The sequence below is a fragment of the Bos indicus x Bos taurus genome, chromosome 25, assembly GCF_003369695.1.
Source record: "Bos indicus x Bos taurus breed Angus x Brahman F1 hybrid chromosome 25, Bos_hybrid_MaternalHap_v2.0, whole genome shotgun sequence".
Classification (NCBI taxonomy): Eukaryota; Metazoa; Chordata; class Mammalia; order Artiodactyla; family Bovidae; genus Bos; species Bos indicus x Bos taurus.
This window is the reverse complement of record NC_040100.1, coordinates 16534754-16557149: the sequence shown is the minus strand read 5'-3', so window position 1 is coordinate 16557149 and position 22396 is coordinate 16534754.

Here is a 22396-nt window from a genome sequence, read left to right as displayed (position 1 = left end):
ACAAAAAAAGTCCCGGCAAAAGAACGGATACTTATTTTAGGCTTGTGGTAGGTTTCATGGGGACTTTATCTGCTTTCCATAAAAGGTTGATAGGCATTAATGTTATCAGTTTGAGCATGCTGATCTTTGGAGATAACTCTATACCTAATTCTAAATTATTTCAGTGATTTTCAAACTAATGGTTTCTCCATGCCCTAGAATGAACCCTTAAAGTAGAAGTGGCAAGTCAAAGTGCAGTCGCTCAGTTGTGTCCGACTCTGCGACCCCATGGACTGACTGTAGCCCACCAGGCTCCTCTGTCCATGGAATTCTCCCTGCAAGAATATTGGAGTGAGTAGCCTATCCCTTCTCTAGGTAGTCTCTCCCAGAGACATTGCAGGCAGATTCTTTACCATTTGAGCCACCAGGGAAGCCCAGAATGAATCTTAAACTGTAGTAACAAAGAGGGTGAAGACCAAAGTTCCTAGGGTCTAGTTAAAAATCTTCCACCCTACTCTACAATGAAAACAGCTTTCAGTCATTCAAATTAGTTGGGCATTTAGGACATGGGACTTCCCTGGTGGCTCAGACAATAAAGAATTTGTCAACAATTCAGGAGACCCGGGTTTGATCCCTGGGTCAGGAAGATCCGCTGGAGAAGGGAATGGCAACCCACTCCAGTCTTCTTGCCTGGAGAATTCCATGGACAGAGGAGCCTGACAGGCTGCAAGCCATGGGGTCACAAAAAGTCGGACACAGCTGAGCAACTACACTCTTTGGGACATTAGACTAGGTGCCTTGGATATAACTGTTAATAATTAAACCACTTCCTACCCTCAAGGAGTTTAAACTAGCAGTGGATTCAGACAGATGGGATCTATTAGGTGAAGCACAGGCCCCTAAGAGTAGGTAAGAGTGACACCTACTTCAATGTTGGGTGATGGATTTCTAGGCAAGGGGAACAGGACACGACAAGGTAAAAAAACTTCAGCATGTCTGTAGCATAAAATAAGAGGAAGGAAGTTTTAAAAATAGAAACTGAAAAGATAGGTAACCTGAGACCAGTGGGGAGCCTTTTTCAGAAAATGAAGAGGACAGATTTGCATTTTTAAAGGATTACTCTTTGCAAGGTGGAGAATGCAGTGCAGGAGTGATAGGTCTTAGTCCAGGTGAAACTTTCAATATCTCAGTCTCTCTTCCCTCCAGGTGTTACCATTGGAACTCTTCCATCTCTCAACTCTCCCCTGAACATGCACATACTTAGCTAAAAGTCTGTCTTACTCTTTGAGAAGTGCTCCTTCACCCAGCCTCACTCCTAGTTTTGAGAGTTTGGGGTTCCCCAAACTGCTGTTTGGCCAGCAGTTTCCCCCCCCTTTATTCTGTGAGCTCCTTCCATTCTGTTTTACTGCTGGTGTGTGTGCTTAGTCGCTCAGTCGTGTCCGACTCTTCACGACCCCATGGACTGTAGCCTGCCAGGGTCCTCTCCTCTGGGGAATCTCCAGGCAAGAATACTGGAGTGGGTTGCCATGCCCTCCAGGGGACCTTCGCAATCCAGGGATCAAACCCAGGTCTCCCGAGTTGCAGGTGGATTCTTTACCGTCTGAGTCAGCAGGGAAGCTGGTATCTGCTCCCTAATGGTTGAGATCTTACTCTTACTGCTCCTTCTGTGGTACCTGGCATAATGCAGGCAGTCCGTTAAATACCTGTGAAGTGAATGGATTCAAGTGTTATTTTGAAGACCATGTCTCCTGAGTGTCTGAATAACTGTCCAGCTTTTCCTGGCATTAACTGTACCACGTGGTGCCAGGCCACCTCTTCAGCAGCATTATGGGCGCTCCCGTCTCCCCACTCACATACTGCTCCCACACTCTTATGTTTCAGCCCATTAAACTCTAATTTCTGCAACCTGCCTTGCCCTTGTTCAACTCTGCCTTTGAAAGTGCTGTTTATTCACCTAGTTCTCATTATTCAAGCTCAGGTGTTAGTCCTTTTGAACAACTTGTTATTGACTCCCTCCTCTAAGTTCCCAGAGCACTGTGATGGTTGTTGCTGCTGTTTGTTTGTTTGTATGATTTCGCTTTCTATTGGAGCCTGAGATCATTAAGGTAAGGGGCGATATTTTACTCATTTCTCTCTCCTTCCTGTCTAGCTCAGTGGCTGGCACAGTCATTCAATAAATTGATAAATGAATGAAATATTGTCATCTTACATACTATTTAGAAATGATAGGGACTTCCGTGGTGGTTCAGTGGCTAAGAGTCTGGGCTCCCAATGCAGGGGGCCCAGGTTCGATCCTTGGTCAGGGAACTAGATCTCACATGCCACAACTAAATGTCCCAAGTGCCTCAGCTAAGACCTGGTACAGCCAAATGAATAGGTACTTTTTAAAAAGAAAAATGGTATCACTATGATTTGCTCTGGAGTGATTCCCAGGATTTAAGTGAAGAAAGTGTAAAGAGTGCTTCCTTGTATGCAAGAAGAAGGGGAAATAAAACAGAAACGTATCCACAAATTCTTGCAAGGAAGAAGAAGAAGAGTAAACCAAAAACTAATAAAATCAGGCACCCTTGAGGGGTAGGGAAAAATAACGGTTCCTTGGTTGTTGGGTTACATCCCTCTTGTTGAGGGGAAACAACAGAACCCTGAATGGGGAGAGGGAGACACTTCTTTGAGCCTTTTCATATAGTTTTGGCTTTTCAAGTAATGTTAATGGTCAACATACTCAATTAAATCAACAGAGTACCTAAAATCTGAATACAGATGTAAATAAATGAACCCAACTCTATTGTAGATGAGTAAAAAATAACACCCTGAAGGGCAAAACAGAAAAAAAAATGGAACTAATTCAAGTCACTTTCAAACACCTGCTGAAGAAAAAAAAAATCTCTACACCTTGAATTCTTAGGTCGGTTTGTTCTAGTAAGGGCATGGCAATTCTGAAGCTATTTGGAGTGTACTGTAGGATTGAACACATAAGTAAATGTGCAGGCAGGTTGGGTCCTAGGGTTCTTGCTGAGGAAGTATGGAGCAGCAAATGTGGGCTGAGAGAAATGAACACAAATGGGGGACCGGAATGGAAAGCAACAGTATAACATTTCTAGGAGGGATTTGTGGTCCAGGGGCTAAGATGCCATGCTCCCCCAATGCAGGGGACCCAGGTTTGGACCCTGGTAGGGGTTCCACATGCTTCAACTAAAGATCCCACATGCCTCAACTAAAGATCCCACATGCCACAACTAAGACATAATGCAGCCAAATAATATATACATAATTTTTAAGTAAAATAAAATTTATGGGAAAAATTAGATAGATAGATACACTGATATTTACAGAAGTTCCCAGAGCTTGTTTTCTAAATATCCCACAGAAACAAGCCAGGGCTCCTTGAAGAAAGTAAGTACTAAAAACATTTATTGGGACATCCCCGATGGCTCAGTGGTAAAGAATCCTCCTGCCAATGCAGGAGAATAGTTCAGTCCCTGGTCTGGGAAGATCCCACACACTATGGAGCAACTAAACCTGTGCACCACTACTGAGCCCACGTGCAGCAGCTCCTCAACTACTGAAGCCCGTGCGATTTAGAGCCCCTGCTCAGCAACGAGAGGCCACGGCAACGAGAAGCCCTCACACCACAACTAGAGAGCAGCCCCTGCTGCCACAACTAGAGAAAGTCCACGTGTAGTAACAAAGACCCAGCACAGCCAAAAATAATAAATACAATAAAGTTTAAAAACATTTATAAGGGCATCAAAGAGCCATAGCAGCCATCTTGAAGAGGACAAATCTGGCACAAGTGGAGCATTGAAACAAAAATAATAAATGATTATAGCTCCTTGGTGTCTTTCCAGGTGACGCTAGTGGTGAAAAAAAAACATGCCTGCCAATGCAGAAGACGTGAGAAGTGGGTTTGATTCCTGGGTCGGGAAGATCCCCTGGGGAAGGGAATGGCAACCCACTCCAGTATTCTTGCCCGGAAAACCCCATGGACAGAGGAGCCTGGCAGGCTACAATCCATGGGGTTGCAAAAAGAATTCCATGAACCAAGGAGCCTGACGGTCTACATTCCATAGAGTCGAAAAGAGTTGGACACACTGAGGGACTTAGCGTGCATGCGTAGCTCACTGAATAAAAGAATCCGTAAATCCGTACTGTTAACATATAAATGTACATGCGTACAAAGCTGAAAAAAAAAGAAAAGAAACCTAGGAATGACTGTATTTTTCAGAACTGTCCATGGCATAAAACACAAAGGCTGAGGAACTGTTTCAGATTAGAGGCAGCTAAAGTGACTAAACCTAGATAGCATATTCAAAAGCAGAGACATTACTTTGCCAACAAAGGTCCATCTAGTCAAGGCTATGGTTTTTCCAGTGGTCATGTATGGATGCAAGAGTTGGACTATGAAGAAAGCTGAGCGCTGAAGAATTGATGCTTTTGAACTGCCGTGTTGGAGAAGACTCTTGAGAGTCCCTTGGACTGCAAGGAGATCCAACCAGTCCATTCTGAAGGAGATCAGCCCTGGGATTTCTTTGGAAGGAATGATGCTAAACTGGAACTCCAGTACTTTGGCCACCTCATGCAAAGAGTTGACTCATTGGAAAAGACTCTGACGCTGGGAGGGATTGGGGGCAGGAGGAGAAGGGGACGACAGAGGATGAGATGGCTGGATGGCATCACCGACTCAATGGACGTGAGTTTGAGTGAACTCTGGGAGTTCATGATGGACAGGGAGGCCTGGCATGCTGCGATTCATGGGGTCGCAAAGAGTCGGACACGACTGAGCGACTGAACTGAACTGAAAGTGACTAAAAACTAGATGAATTACTTGATCCTGACCTAAATCCTGAACAAAACTGCTATAAAAGACATAGTGGGGAAATTGATTAATTTGGAATATAGACTATGAAGTGTTACATGCAGATAAATTTCTTAAATGTGCTAACTCTGTAGATGTGTTAAAATGTATTATAGGCAAAGGAACATGACTCATGAACCTACTATTAAATAGTTCAAGTTATGGGACTTCCCTGGTGATCCAGTGATTAGCATTCTGTGCTTCCAAGGCAGGGGGTGAAGGTTTGATCCCTGATCGAGAAACTAAGATCCCCCATGCCGTGTGGTGCAGCCAAAAAATAAATAATTCAAGTTATAGATATTCTTTATACACACACAGAGAAAATGAGGCAAATTGGCAAAATGTTAGTTTGTGAATCTGGGTAAACATTATGGTTCTTTGAAGTAGCCTTTTAATGTCTCTGTAAGTTTGAAATTATTTTAAAAATAATGAATTTACATCTAATTAAGTAAAGTTATTTGATACCCCTAAAGTCAGGGAAAGGAGTGAGAATAAACCATCTAATTATATACTAAACATTCATAAACTCATTGATAAATTAGGTGAAGAGTTTGTAGCTCATGAGAGTCCTTAGGCAGTGCCCCATTGGTCACTGCATTTTATTCAAGTATATCTGGGAAGTTAAGGTTACAAGGTAAAGAATCTGCCTGCCAAGCAGCAGATGTGGGTTCCATCCGTGGGTCGGCAACATCTAGAGAAGGAAATGGCAACCCACTCCAGTATCCTTGCCTAGGAAATCCCATGGACAAAGGAGCCTGGTGGGCTATAGTCCATGGGGTCGCAAAGAGTCGGACATGACTGAGTGACTAAACAATGACATCTGGGAAGCAATTCCAGTTTGAGATTCAAGGGTTACCCAACTCCACTGATACCAAAGAGGCCACATTCTCACTTAAGACTTGTCAAGAGAGTGGCTGGGGCAGCAGGAGACATTCATTATGATTAAGTCCAAACTTGACTACATCTCCCTGACAAATCCTATGGAGGAAGTTTTCCTTCACAAAGGCCTGAACGTTTCCCAAGAAGAGGCAGCATCTGGTAGCAGAAGAAATAAAGGGTCCCAGGAGACAAGAGTTCTGGCTCTGCCTTTGTCTGATTAGCATTAATAAAGGGCAGGTGATTGGACTTCTGGGACCCCCGTCCCAATCTATAAAAGGAGAGGCTAGATTAGAGGAAAGATCCCAAACTCAAATTCTGCATGAGATGGGTGATACAACAGAGTGAAGCAAAGAGGCACCATGAAACTGGAAAGCACGTTCCCTATCTAAAAGGGATGCCTACTTCTCAGCTTCAACCAACTTCTGCCAGTCAGGGATGTATCCCAGTGTTCCCAGAGATCTCAATTAAAATGTAAAAAAAAGGACCTCCCTGGTGGTCCAGTGGTTAGAATTCTGCCAACCCAAGGGACACAGGTTCGATCCCTGGCCAGGGAACCGGATCCCACATGCTGCAACTGAAAGATGGTGTGCGCCACAACCAAGATCCAGTGCAGTCAAATAAATACTTTTTTAAAAAAGCATTTCTTCACTTTTCACTTCTAGGATCTGGCTCTCTTTGTCTCCCTTGACCAGTCTCTCCTGTTTATCTCTGTCCTTCTGAATGTAGCCTCAAGGACTAAGCTCATTTGCTCCCAAGCTCACTGCTTCCATCTCCTTCCAGGAACCTCTCTATCCTTCAAAACCCATCTCTCTCTCCCATCTGTGTCTGGCCCCCAGTCCCTTCGCACTTTGCTGGGCTTTGCACTTCAGTATTTACCTATCATGTTTTCATCTCTCCCCACCTTCCACTAATCCAGAGAACTTCGGGGTCCAGCACTCCCGTCTCCTGGGAGCTCCAGCCAATGTGATCACAGGGACTCTGCTTCCAAGTCCACTGCAAGGACAGGAACTCAATTCTCTGTGGCATTTCTTCCTTGTCCCCTCCATCTGCTGCTTTTCAGATCTTGGAGACCGGGGTATGTAAGGATGCTAGATGCTAGTTTCTCCTTCAAAAGAAACAATTTCCTGGGAGTTCCTTAGTGGCTAGGTAGATAGGAATCCGCCTGCCAATGCAGGGGACACGGGTTCAATCCCTGGTCCAGGAGGATTCCACACGCCGTGGAATGCGCCACAACTACTGAGCCTGTGCTCTGGGACCCGAGAGCTACAACTACTGAGCCCACATGCCGCAACTACTGAAGCCTGCGCACCTAGAGCCCATGCTCCACAACAAGAGAAGCCACTGCAATGAGAAGCCTGAGCACAGCAACCAGAGAGCAGCTCCTGCACACTGCAACTGGAGAAAGCCCACGTGCTGCAACGAAAACCCAGGGCAGCCAAAAGTAAAATAAATTAAAAAATGTTTAAATAAACAATTGCCTAATTTTCTCCTCTCCCTTACTAGAATCCCAGGATTTCCACAAGAAAGGCAGCAAGATTCCAGTCCTTTTCAAGCGGCCCTGAACCTCCCAGTCCATGTCACCATGGTGGCAGTGTTTATTTCTTGTCTCATTCTGGGCTCTTCACCTTGCTCCTTCTCTACCCCAGATACCTCTGTGATTCTTTAGATATAGAAAATCACACAGCCAGGATAGTGATGCTCAGCAAAATAGTCCCGATAATATCCCTCTGGTTCATCACCACCCTGAAAACCCTGTCGCCAGTCTCCTGACCATGGAGGATGGAAAAAGTGGAGTCAGTTTCCTGAAACCTCTGGAGCAAACTCTTCTCCCCGATAATTTACTCACTTGTTCCAAGGAGAAAGCCCTTCCCCTAGCTAAGTATTCAAATCCTTTAGAAATGACCCATCTCTTGAGTATCCCCCAAATCTCTGACTATCCAGCTTCCTCTTGATGTTGGCTGGGTGAACCCACATTCAGGAACATTCCTTGTCCAGTCCTGAAGCCCAGACTTTTCTCCATGAATACCCTCTTCTGCCTCTCAGACCTGAGTTCATTCCTGCAGTGCCCTCCTGCCTCTCAAACCTAAAAGGCCACAGGCTGATTTAGAGTTAATTTTTCATTCACTTCCCCACGTGACTTCTTTTCTCTGTCTGCTTTCTCTTTTCTGGTTCTCTGCCAACTTCTACCTTCTCTCTTCCTTCAACCTTTCCAATTCTCTTTTAGTTGGACTCACTTCATACCCATGTCCCTATCTCTTCACTTCTGTTTTCCAAAACTGTTTCTTCTTTCCAGCGATAACCATCTAGTCCATCCCATTTCTCATTCATTCATTTACTTACACATCAGCATTAATGTGTCTATTATATGCCCACAACCAGAGCAATGAAGGGTAGATTTGAAACTGAGAGGCAAAAAACTGATAACCATCAACGTAGCCAGCTTTTTGGCTACTCAGCTTTTGTATGCTCCCCTCCTTTTTAAAAAAAAAAAAAACATTAGGGCACCTATACCACTGTTTTCACAATATAAAATACAGCTAGCCTTCATACAAGTGAAGTTCTTTCCTGTTGCCTAAAAGGAGGGAAACATCATTGTATAACTTGCTGGTTATATGAATTACTCCTCAAAGTCACAATCCTCCAGAATATTCTACTACCTAAACACTAATTATAAAGTTAACCCCCAACAACTTGTATAAAAATATAAATGAAGACAGAAAAAGAAATTGGCTAGCATATACAAATAAACATGTGGATATATTAAAGGAAGAGGAAATATGCCAAGCTTCTACAATTGTCATCTCTGTAGCTGTTCATGAGGCTGTAATTGATAGGGATTCCCAGGTGGCTCAGTAGTAAAGAATCCGCCTGCCAATGCAGGGGACTTGAGTTTGGTCCCTGGGGCGTGAAGATCCCCTGGAGAAGGATATGGCAACCCTCTCCAATATTCTTGCTTGGGAAATCACATGGACAGAGGAGCATGGCAGGCTACAGTCCATGGGGTCGCAAAGAGTCGGACACAATTGAGCAACTAAAGAACAACATTCCAAGCTCAGGATCCAGTTCTTTCCCAAACAGTGCCCAGAATCACATGTAAGAAATTGGTGAAACTGGGGACTTCCCTGGGGGTCTAGTGGCTAAGACTCAGAGCTCCCAATGCAGGGGACCCAGGTTTGTTCCCTGGTCAGGGACCTTGATCCCACATGCTGGCACAGTCAAATAAATAAACATTAAAAAAAAAAAGAAATTGGTGAAACTGAATTTAACTATCGTTGTAATTCATCAACTCAAATAATTCATTTTTAAACCAGCCTGAGGTATAATTAAAATACAATAAATTGTACAAAGTACAAAATTTGGTATGTTTTGACATATGTATACAACCATTAAACCGTTACCACAATCCCAATAATGAACATATCCATTACCTCAAAGGTTTGTGATCCTCTGTCATCTCTCCCACCTGCCCCTCTCCAAGCTCTCCCATCCCCCAAAAGCCACTGATCTGCTTCATGTCACTATAAATTGTTTGCTTCTGTACCCTCCCCCCAACCAGTGCCATTTGGCATTTGGGATCTTATTAATAGTACCTTGACCAGGGATTAAACCCATGCCCCCTGCAGCGGAAGCACAGAGTCCTAACCACTGGGCCAACAGGGAAGTCCTTGTTTGCATTTTCTAGAGCAAGAGTTGACAAACATTTTCTGTAAAGAACTAAATTGTACATATTTTAGGCATTGGTGGGACAACAGGCAAAAATGAGGGTATTATAGGTACTTGTGTAACAAGACAGAAAAACTATTTTTTACTTGTCAGATTAAAAATATAACAATAATTGAGTACACTTTATAATACAAGTCTACTAATAGAATTTTTGTGTAACATTTTTGTTTAATTGGGGTTCAAAGTGAGGTTCTCTATCGTCAAAATCTTTTACATTTATGTTAATTCAGATTTATAAAGATATAAAAATATTTATTCATCTGGACTTGCTGGGTCTTAGTTGTAGCACTCGGGATCTTCGATCTTTGTTGCAGCATGCTAGATCATTAGCTGCAGCATGTGGGATCTAGTTTCCTGACCAGGGATTGAACCCAGGTCCCTTGTGTTGGGAGCGTAGAGTCTTCACCACTGGACCATCAGGGAAGTCCCTGTAATGAATGTATTTTTAATCTGTGTATTTCACACAGATAGGTACTGCCAAATACAGATATCGGTACATAAGCATATTTTATTTGAGCATATTCATCATTTGGAAGGCATGAATTGTATAGAAGAATTCTGTTAAGAGTTTTCTCTGATATCTGCTTTAAAAAAAAAATTTCTTGTTATTTGCTCTGTAGCATGTCACAACACTACAGATTGATCACTTCCAATGGAAGGTTATGTGAAATTCCCTCAATCACACAGTTCAGTGGATTTTGAGATATGGAAATTTCCTCTGTACTGCCCATATTAAAGTCCTAAAAAATGCTGCTGAAACTACAGTTTGAGCTTGCAAAATAACTGCTCTTACAAATCGGTGTCAGATGCTGCTTCTTAATTTTTGACATTGTCTGCAGAATGCAGTTTGACATGTGATTCCAACAATGTTGTCATTGAAATTACTTTACGTTATAATGTATGTATATAAGTGCTATTCTGCTTTGTAATTTTAGGTTTAGTTCATTAATAAACATTATCAATTCTGCAACAAAAGCTAGTTACTAAAGCCATTCAGTGTGGGGTAGCAGTGTTTGAGTGTGATTCTTTCCACTCAGGAAAAATTTCAATCTAAACCCCGAGTTCAAAAAACCACAATGAAGTTTTAGCACTGCTAAGACATCAAACTGCCATGTGGTAGGTTAAGACAGCATATTTAGCTTCCATTTCTAGCAAAAATTCATGATGGTTAAGTCCACAGGAGCAAATGAAGTTCATAATAGACAGTACTAGTTTCATATCATGTAACAGATTTGAATAACTTCTGAAAAGTACCTGTTGATGAATAATACAGTTAATAGTTACAGGCTTTAAATACCTCACATTTTCACAAGCCTTCTGAATTTATCCAACTAAGGCTTTTTTTTCTACTCCACAAATAATTTTACCAGTATCATTTATAACACATCTTAGCAGAATCCCCGTCAGTTTGTATTGAATTAATGTTTTCTCAATTTTTTTTTTTCAATTTCTTTAAAAATAGTCTTGGATGTGTGGTTTAGTCACTCAGTCATGTCCAACTCTTTGTGACCCCATGGACTGCAGCCCACCAGCTTCTTTGCCCATGGGATTCTCCAGGCAAGAATACTGGAGTGAGTAGCCACTCCCTTCTTCAGGGGATCTTCCCAACCCAGGGATTGAACCTGGGTTTCCTGCATTGCAGGCAGATTCTTTACCATCTGAGCCACCAGGGAAGCCCCTCCCCCAAATATTCTTACCTGTAGTTATTTCACACAGACTATTCATAGAGACTAATTTTGAGTTACTGCAAACTAATCGATTCCTCAAATTAACATGAACTAAACAGTACTGGCAACATCTGTTAAATCAAGAGGTAAAAAAAATCACTTGAAATCAATCAGCTTGGTTTTATTTTTGTTTTTGTTTTCCTTTGGCAAAGCCACATGGCTTGTGGGATCTTAGTTCTCCAACTAGGGATTGAACTCTGGGCCCTCAGCAGTTAAGAGAATGGCATTCTAACCACTGGGCCACCAGGGAATTCCCTCTAGTTTTTTAAGGTAGAGATTTTAGCTTGTTGATTTAAGATCTTTCTTTTTTTAAATATAGATATTTATAGCTATAAATTTCCCTCTAAGTATTGACTTTGATGATTTCCCTAAGTTTGGTATATTTTAGTTTTGTTTTCATTTAAAGTAATTTCAAATTTCCTTTGTAATTACTTCATCAATCATTTTAGAAGTGTGGTCTTAAATTTCCACGTATTTGTGAATTTCCAAAATTTCCTTCCGTTTTTGACCTCTAATTCTTTTATGGGTGGATAAGATATTTTGTATAATTTCAGTCTTTTAAAATGTACTGAAGTTTGTTTCCTGGCCTAATATATGTTCTATCAAGAAGAATGTTCCAAATAAACTTGAAAAGAATATTTATTCTGCTGTTGTTGGGTAGAGTGTTCTATAGATGCCTGTTAGACCTGGTTGCCTATGTGTTGTTCAAGTCTTCTGTTTCTATTATCTTCTGCCTGCTAAGTCACTTCAGTCGTGTCCGACTCTGTGCGACCCCATAGATGGCAGCCCACCAGGCTCCCGTCCCTGGGATTCTCCAGGCAAGAACACTGGAGTGGGTTGCCATTGCCTTCTCCAGGGGATCTTCCCGATCCAGGCATCAAACCCAAGTCTGCCTAGTTATTTATTACTGAAGTGAGGTTTCCAAGTTGTCAACTATTATTGCTGAACTGTCTATATCTCTCTTCAATGCTGTCAGTTTTTGCTTGATAAGGCTCTAATGTTGTTTAGTCGCTAAGTCGTGTCTGACTCTTTTGTGACCCCATGTAGCCTGCCAGGCTCCTCTGTCCATGGGATTTCCTAGGCAAGAATACTGGAGTGGGTTGCTATTTCCTTCTCCAGGGGATCTTCCCGATCCAGGCATCAAACCCAAGTCTCCTGCACTGGCAGATAGGTTCTTTACCACTGAGCCACTGGGAACCCCGCCCAAAGAGTGAGGCTCTATTAGGTGCTTATATGTTTTTAACTGTTATATCTCCATAATTGTATCCTTCTATGTTATAAAATAACATCTTTGTCTCTAAAACCATTTTTTTGTTGTTGTTCTTGAAGTTTATCTTGCCTCAGTTTACTATAAGCACTTCAGCTTTCTTTTGCATAGTATCCTCTGTAATATACAAAGTGGGTCTTGGTCTGTTTTTTAAGGAATGGCGCCCCCTGGGGAAATAAAAGTGGTACAGAAGGTGAAGACAGACACTAGGTCAAGAAAGGAAGTCAGTTCAGAGTGAGGACTGAAAGGCAGCAAAATTGACTCTTCTGCACTCAGACTTGAGGAATCTGCAGCCTGGTGGCTGGGTCTGAGGGGATCCTGGGTCCTGAAGAGGGGACCAAAGGCTTGCTTTGTTTTCTCGGCTGTGGTCTTCGTTGTGGTACGCAGGCTCTAGAGAACAAGGGCTCAGTAGTTGCCAGATGTGGGCTTAGCAGTTGTGGTGAGCAAGCTCTCTGTTGTTGCCCAGGGGCATGTGGGATCTTAATTCCCTGACAAGGGATCAAACCTGCGTCCCCTGCATTGGAAGGTGGAGTCTTAACCACTGGACTACCAGGGAAGTCCCCTAAGGCTTGCTTGTAACAACTGTCTGGACCATCCTGACCATCTTTCTCATCTCTTCTAACTACAGATCTGTTCTCCAGAGCCCAGGATGGCTCTTCCTTTCCCTGGTCTCTGGAGAGTAAGACTTTGTTCATATGTATCCACAGGGCCTGGATCAGGGGCTGGCACAGAGAAGGTGCACCAAAAATGACTGTTTAAATGAATGACATTTACTGCATCTAGCCCCAGTGCCTTCCACAAAGCCATGAGTGAAAGCCTCAATAAATTGTGGTTGAATGCTTAACTAATTCTTACTAACTGCATGATGAGTGCAGAATTCAACAAGCTGAGAGCCCTGGGGATGAACCTAATCAAAGTTTCTGCTTCTGAAAAATCAGCTTTGGCAACACTAGGCCCATACTCTGAAGCCCTGCCTCCTGATACAGGGCGAAGCTCTCCAGTTTGTTACCTTTCCACCATTCCCTACTGCCTTTCTCATTATCTTGTTTCACTGCATTATTTACTCATCACTGGTCCCTGTAGGCACTGTCTTATGATCCCTAGACTAGAATGAAGGGGTGTCTCTCTCCTGACCCCTGGTAAGACACTGGGAAGTGAAACATCATTCTCAGAAGTGGTTACCCAGGTCTCAGGGAACAAATTTTCCTGTTAAAAAGACTGTGACTCAGGGACTCCCTTGGTAGTCCAGTGGTTAAGACTCCGAGCTTCTGAACTTCCCTGGTGGTACAGTGGATAAGAATCTACCTGCCAATGCAGGGGACACAGGTTCAATTCCTGGTCTGGGAAGATTCTACGTCCCCAGGGGCAACTAATGCCGGCACTCTAGAGCCCTCGAGCTGGTATGCCTAGAGCCTGTGCTCCGCTGCAACAAGAGAAGCCAACAAAGAGTAGCCCCCACTCTCAGCAATTAGAGAAAGCCCGTGTGCAACAATGAAGACCCAGTGCAATGAAAAATAAATTTTAAAAAACCCTCCAAGCTTCCATTGCACAGGGGTGTGAGTTTGATCCCTGGTCAGGAACTAGGTTCCCATGGTTCAAGCCAAAAAAATAAAAGCAAACATGACTCAGAGCAGAAATCCTAGAAGCCAGGTCAGAAATTCCCCTGGAAAGATCCAGTCGTTGTTATCCAGAGGCCAAGAAAACACACCCATGCGTGTACCAAGCCCCTCCTGCTGGCCCACCCCACTCACTGGAGAGTTATACAGGATGATCCCAATCAGTAGTAAATTAATACAGACATGACAGAAAAAAGGGGCACTAAAATAAAAGTGTTTATTTCCTCTAGGTAGTGGGAGGTATTTTTTTAAATATAGGTGATTTTATTGTTTTTATACTTTCTCCTGTCTTCCAAGTTTCCGACAATAAGCAAGAGTGACTTTTATAGTCAAAGTGTTTCCTTTGAAGTATCACTTGGATTGCATGTTTATTGGAGGGTCTGCCACACCTATAGACTACACGCTCCTTCCTACCACATTCCACACCTCCCGAAGTCCCAGAGCCTGGACGGAACCCAAGTGGTGGCTGGACATTTGTTAGCAAGGCTCTTAGCTTTCATTTATTTATTTTTGGCTCTTAGCTTTTAATTGGCCATAGTCTTTCTCTCTACCTGACCGAGACACACCTTGGTCTTCAGATCAAATGTTTGGGCTGTGTAGCCACTTTCTACCATAAACAAGGCTACTGCTCGTTTTCAGGCTCCAGAATTTGTTTCTTAGGTCGAGAAGTGTCAAGACAAGGGTGAGGAAATCTGCTTGCTTTCTGAGGGATGCCAGCCCCAGGAATTGCGGCAGAGATTCCAGGAGAGGCATCCGTAACTTGTGTGTGTCTATGTGTGCTCAGTCGTGTCCGACTCTCTGCAACCCCATGGACTGTAGTCCTCCAGGCTCCTCTGTCAAGGGATCTCCCAGGCAAGAATACTGGAGTGGATTGCCATTTCCTTCCCCAGGGGATCTTCCCAACCCAGGGGTTGAATCCAGGTCTCTTCTGTCTCCTGCACTGGCAGGCGGGATTCTTTACCACTGAGCCACGTGGGAAGCCTCACATCCCTATGTGACTCCCACCAATGCTCACGCCATGATTCTCTCCCCCTTTAGTATGGGAGAAACTCAGCCTCAAGTTATCATCTTCCTGCTACAAGTTATGGGCTTCCCAAGTGGCGCAGTGGTAAAGAATCTGCCTGCCAATGCAGAAGATGCAAGAGACATGGATCCCATTCCTGGGTCGGGAAGACCCCCTAGGGAAGGAACTGGCAACCCACTCCAGTGTTCTTGCCTGGAGAATCCCTTGAACAGAGGAGCCTGGAGGGATACACTTCAAGGGATCGCAAAGAGTTAGATGTGACTGAGCACGCACAAAAGGATGCAAAAGACCTTGGGAAAACAGCTCTCATTGTATTTTACCTTACTCATCTGGCAAATGTCAGAACTGACTACAACACCTGAAAATCCCTTCAAGTTCTAGCATTACATATTTTTTTTGCATTTCTTTTTAATGCTATTATTTTTAATTAATTCCTAGCTTTTAAAAAAAATAATCGATTTTTATTTTTGGTTGCGCTGGGTGTTCGTTGCTGCACACAAGCTTTCTCTAGTTGCTGAGAGCAAGGGCTGCTCTTTGTTGCAGAGCTCGAGCTTCTCACTGCAGTGGCTTGTTGCTGAGCATGGGCTTTAGGCGCACGGGCTCAGTAGTTGTGGCACACCAGCTTAGTTGCTTCCAGGCACATGGAATCTTCCTGGACCAGGGATCAAACCCGTGCCCCCTGCATTGGCAGGCGGGTTCCTATCCACTGTGTCACTAGAGAAGTCTCATTTCTTTTAAATTTAAAAGCTGTATGACCTCAAGCAAGTAATGAAAACTCCCTGATATTCATAATAACATAGCATATTTCATGCTTAAATAGCTTTTTATGATACTATCACATATCTTGTTAAATCTTAGTGGGTCAGTGACGGAGCCACGGAGAAACTGAGGCTCAGTGAGGTTGAAAGAAATCTAGCCCAGACCACAACTACACCAAAGCGGTGGCAGAGGAACCAAAGCCAGGTTCTGGCCCTGCTCTCTCATCTCTCTCTGTCCTTCCTATCCACCGGGTTTTCACCAGCCCAGGGAAGGCAAACCAACCATGGAGAGTATTATAAATGGGTGTCCTCAAAGCTCTAAACCTCTTGAGATCTCTATCTGTATGGTGGCTCTTCTCAAGATAAAGTGCCCAACTGTTTTCCAGAGTGGTTATGCCATTTTACATTTCCATCAACGGTGTATGAGATGAGAGCTCCGGCTCCTCCACATCCTCCGCAACACTTATTACTGTCCGTGTAATTTTGGACATTCTCATAGGTACATAGTGGTTATCTCATGGTAATAACCAGTGACGTTAAGCCTCCTTCCAATGTGCTTACTGGCCATCGATATAGCTTCTTTGGCGAAGTATCTCTTCAAATCTTTCACTTATTTTTAGATTGGGTGATTTTCTTACGAGTTCCTTATATATTCAGGACACAAGTCCTTTGTTAGATAAATGATTTGCAAATTTTACCCAGTCTGTATCTTGTCTTTTTGTTCTCTTTATCAGGACTTTTGAAGAACAGTTCTCAGTTTTGATGGTCCAATTTATCCTTTTTTTTCTTCTTTGAACTACGCTTTTAGTATTATATCTAATACCTCTTTGCTTAACTCATGGTCACAAAGATTTCCGACCAATGTTTTCTTCTAACAATTTTATAGTTTTACATTTAGGCCCTTGATTCATTTTTTATTGTGGTAAAATATATGTAACATGAAGTTTACCGTATAAAAAGACAGTATTTTTATGAGGTGTTATGGGTTTCCTGTGCTTTTTATGGCTATGCTGAACAGCTTGTGGGATCCTACGTTCCCAGACCAGGAACTGAACCTGGGCCCTCAGCAGTAGAGCGGAGAGTTCCAACCAACGGGCCACCAGGGAATTCCCATTAAGAGCAACTTTAGGTTCACAGCCAAATTGGGCAGAAGGTACAGAAATTTCCAATATACCGCTTGCTCCCACTCATGTACAGCCTCCCTATCAGCGTCCCCTCACCCTCTGTACATTTCTTAAAATTGATGAACCTACGGTGATACGTCATAACCCAATGCACATCATTTACATCAGGGTTCATTCTTGATGTTACATGTTCTGTGGGTTTGGAGGAATGTTTAATGACATGTATTCATCATTATAGTGTCACACAGAATAGTTTCACTGCCCTAAAAATTCTTTGTGCTCCATCTATTCATTCTTCCGTCTCCCCCAATCCCTGGAAACCACTGATCTTTTTAGTTACCATAACTGTGCCTTTTACAGAATGTCACACAGTTGGAATCATACAATATGTAAAAACTTTCCTTCTTAGGAATGTATTTCGTTTCCTCCACATCTTCTCATGGCTTGAAAGTTGATTTCTTTCTAGTGCCGGAAAAAACTCGTCTGGATGTACCACCGTTTATTTATACATTCACTTGCTGAAGGACATTTTGGTTGCTTCCAAGTTTTGGCAATTATGAATAAAACTGCTATAAATACGCAGGGGCCGGTTTTTGTGTAGAGGCAAGTTTTCAGCTCCTTTGGTAAATACCAAGGAGCACGATTGGTGGATGGTATGTAAGAACATGTTTTGTTTTGTACATAATTGCCAAAATTATCTTCCAAAGTGGCTGTGCTATTTTGCTTTCCCGCCAACAATGAATCCGATTTCCTGTTGCTCTACATCTTTGCCAGCATTTGGTGTTGTCAGTGTTCTGCAACTTGGTCGTTTCAATAGGTGTACACAGGATGGTACTTTTTAACCATCATTAAGTACACAATTCAGTGGCATTAAATACATTGACAATGTTATGTAACCATCACTATGATCTACTTCCAAAACTTTTTCTTTCATCACCCAAACAGAAACTCTCTAGCCATTAGCAGTAACTCCGTTTCCCCTGCCTCAGCCTCTCTAAACCTCTATTTTCGGCCCCTATGAAGTTGTCCATTCTTGATTCCTCATGTAAGAGGACTAAGAGAATTATCTGTCCTTTGTGTCTGGCTTTTCCCTTAGCGTATTTTCAAGGTTCATCCATACACATTTTGTTTATCCGTATCTTTTAGCTATTGTGAACAATGCTGAAGCAACACTGGTGTGCAGGTGCCACTTAAGTTTGGTATTTCCAATTCTTTGGGGGTATACACTGGGAGTGCAACTGCTAGGTCACACGGTAACCATTTAGCTTTTGGAGGAACCACCAGTCTTCCGCAGTTGCCTAGTTTACATTGCAACTATTACAGAGACATAGAAGAGTTCCAATTTCCTCACACCCTCACCAACACTCATCTTATGTGAGACGGCAGCCATCCTAATGGGTGTGAAGGTGTATCTTGATGTGGTTTTGACTTGCATTTCCCTGAAGTTTTAATAATAATGTTGAGCATCTTTTCACGTGCTTATTGGCCATATGTTTACCTTATTTGGAGAAGTATCTTCAAGTCCTCACTTAAAAATCTTTTTGTTGTTCTTTAAGAGTTCTTTATGTATTCTAAACAGTATCTCATCAGATATATAATTTGCAGGTAATTCCCATTTCTGTGGGTGGCCTTTTCACTGTGGACTGTAGTGTCCTTCAATGCACATACAACTTGTGTTAACTATGTACTCTGTGATTTTGCTGAATTCATTTGATCAAGTAGTTTTCTTGTGGATTCTTTGGAATTTTTTCTATATAGGATCACCTCATCGGTGAATATTTCACTTTTTCCTTTCCAATTTGGATGTCTCTTTCCTGTCTAGTTGGTTTGGCTCAACCTTCTAGTACAATGTTCAATAGCAATGGTGATAGTAGGTGTCCTTGTTCCTGATCTTGGGGGAAAAACTTTCAGTCTTTAACCAGAGGATATTGGCTGTCAGTTCTTCATAAATACCCTTTGTCAGGTAAAGGACATTCCCTTCCATTCCTAGGTTTCTAGTATTTTATCACAAAAGGGCATTGCTTTGTCAAATGCCTTTTCTGCATCATCTGAACTGCTCATATGAGTTTTTCTTTGTCCTATTAATGTGGTACATTGTCTGATTTTCTTACGCTGAATCATGCTTGCATTTCTGCAATAAGCCCTTTTGATCGTGTATAATCCTTCTAACATGCTGTTGGATTTAGTTTGCTTGTATTTTGTTGCTAAAAAATGTCTCTCTCTCCATCCACTTAAAGTGTGTTTATATTCATTTCATGCAGTACTAATAGCTGGCATCTGTCAATGGACTTTTCCCTTGAGAACTGGTTACATGGTTAATTCTGGATGGTCTCCTGGACATTTTGATTACGTTGTGTGACTCTAGATTCTGTCTAAATCCCAGGAATATTTTTGTTTTAGCAGGCAATTTAATGTCAGAAAGATAGGGTTCCTTAGACCTTTTAGCTGCCTATGCCACCAAAACAGCTCTAGCTCTACGATGGGGCCATACTTGGGCCGCAACAGGAGAAACAGAACAGTGATTCCCCTTCTTCGGTCTAGCGTCCCCCTTTCCTGGTTCCTCTGCCCAGAAGGTAACAGTTTTAGCTGTCAGAGCTAAACTGCTGCAGCCTTGCAACTTTGCCTGCTCTTAAGGACGAGGAAAGGAAAAAAGAAGTGGGATTTTCTATTATGTTCTCCAGCTCACAGGGTCCCTTTTTCTGGTCCTCTGGTCAAAGCTAAGCTGGGTTCTTTTAGGGGTTTTGCAGCCATGTGTCAGAGGTGAAAGTCATGAAAAGGAAAAATGCCAGCAAACTCAGCCCTGTAGGGACTATGTAAGTTTTGACTCCCCCTCCTAATCTGCTTTTATTTTTCAGAATCCTCAGGTTAACTTTTGGTATTTTTGCCAATTTTTGGTTATAATCAATTAGAGACAGGCTGTAGTGGATTTAAATCTTGACCAGCAGGGACTTCCCTGGTGGTCCAGCGGTTAAGACTCTGTGCTTCCAATGCAAGGGACTCGGGTTAAATCCTTGGTCGGGGAGCTTAAGATCCCACATGCCACTGAACTTTTTTTGGTGTGCCCCACCCTTCCACCCTGCCAAAAAAAAAAATCTTGACCAGCACCAGAAGCTGGGAAGCATCTATAGAGAACTCATGAGTTTGTGCTTTATACACAATTTCACAAGAGCCATTATTGTTTTCCATCTAAACTTGCTCAAACCAATGCTAGAAAGTTACATCAGAGAACAGTGTGAACTGGAGCTTGCTTTCACAAAAATGTCTGTCTCAAATTCATAATAGGAAAATTTATGAATCAGCTTAACTTTCACAAAAACTGCTTCATTATTATTTCATCCAGATTTGTTTGAATATAATTTTTAGATATTTCTAACTGAAGTTTCTTTTAATAAAAATCGTTTTTTAACCTCTAGGTTTGTTCAAAATACTGCTGGTGTTTTGAAAACTTTTAAATCTGACCTTATTTTCATAAGACTGTTGTTTCAGCTAGATTTGTTCAAGTAACTCATCTTGGGAAATTTGATGAACTCTAGAAAATTTTAAGAAAAACTTGTAAATTTGAGCTTCTCACCAAAACGGAAGGGCATGCATTGGTAGCAGCCATGTTTTGCCTCCCTCTGCAGGGTAAAGGCTGAGGCAAAACCATGTGGAACGTATTCTAGGCCTCTGCCAATAATGCCATGTGGTACAATTCCAGGAGGCACCAATCACTTTGTAAGGACAGGGATTGGGACAAACCTCATCCATGGACTGTTTTTGTACAGTTAGCCAAGAATGGATTTTACATGTTTAAAGTGTTGCTCAAAAGAAAAAAGGTGTATGTGACAGATCATATAGGGCCTGCTGCTGCTGCTAAGTTGCTTCAGTCATGTCCAACTCTGTGCAACCCCATAGATGGCAGCCCACCAGGCTCTCTCATCGCTGGGTTTCTCCAGGCAAGAACACTGGAGTGGGTTGCCATTTCCTTCTCCAATGCATGAAAATGAAAAGTGAAAGTGAAGTCGCTCAGTTGTGTCTGACTCTTCGAGACCCCATGGACTGCAGCCTACCAGGCTCTTCCACCCATGGGATTTTCCAGGCAAGAGTACTGGAGTGGGGTGCCATTGCCTTCTCCACATACAGGGCCTACAGAGTTTAAAATATCTACCATCTAGCTCCAGACAGAAAAAGCTCTGACAACACTGTTCAATGGTTACTACTTCTAGACTGGAAAACGGAAAGATACCTCTTGGAGATGGGCAACATAATGGATCTACCTTTGGCCCAAAGATGCTAAACTGGCCAAATTTAGCACAGGGCAGCCTTGTCTATAGAGATGTACTCTTCAGCCTTTCTCTTACCCTTTCTCCTTGGTTCTGCTACCTCTGTGGCCACACGTCTCCCTGGCTTCCCTTTCACCTACCACTCCCATCTTGAGAGTTCAGTCATTAGCTCTCTCCTCCTCTATGCTGCCCATCCCAGAAATATAAGTACCACTAAGTACAGTGGTTAAAAGCTACGATCACGGAGTCAAGTTGCCTTATTGTGCATCTACCTATCTCATTTCCTAGTTATGTGATCTCCAACAAATCACTTAATGTCAGTTCCCCAACTGTACAATAGGGTTATCAATGGACTATCAACTATTTTCTTTGAATCACTGTTTTGGAGTCCCTTTGTTACAGCAGCCTTAGCCTATAGTCGGATTAATATGCATTGCAAACACTTAATCTCCAACTGCCTTGCTTATGTCCCAAAGGCACCTCAAACTCAACATTTATAAAACCAACCTCATCATAAAGCCCACTCTGCATCCCTGCTCTTGTATTTCTGAACACAAAGACTAAATTGATAACAGGCCTATTACATTTATCCCCACACAGATTTAGACTAACTCTCCCGTTTCCCTGCCTTGTGAACCACCACCCATCCACCTGAAACGTTCATTACTATTGCCTCCATTATGCCGTCCCTGCCGTTCATGCCCCACTGTGCTGTGCTGTGCTCAGTTGCTCAGTCATGTCTGTCTGTCTGTGATCCTATGAACTGTAGCCTGCCAGGCTCCTCTGTCCATGGGGATTCTCCAGGCAAGAATTATGGATTGGGTTACCATGCCCTCCTCCAGGGGATCTTCCCAACCCAGGGATTGAACCCAGGTCTCCTGCACTGCAGACGGATTCTTTACTGAGCCACCAGGGAAGCCCCTTTATGGCCCATAATCACATCCTATTCAACACTTCCACCACCTTCAAAAAAACAAACTAAACCCTGTTATAACTTATGTTTTTACCATTTTTTGCCAAATGTCAAAGAGCAGCAAGCTCATGAAGTCGGGAATATGCCCAAGTCTACCCTGAATCCTGAGCCCTGTGCCTGTCACGGGATAGAAACTTAGAAACATAATTAGCAAATAAATGCATCTAACACACGTGCCAACCTCTGGCAACATGCAGACAACCAGGAAC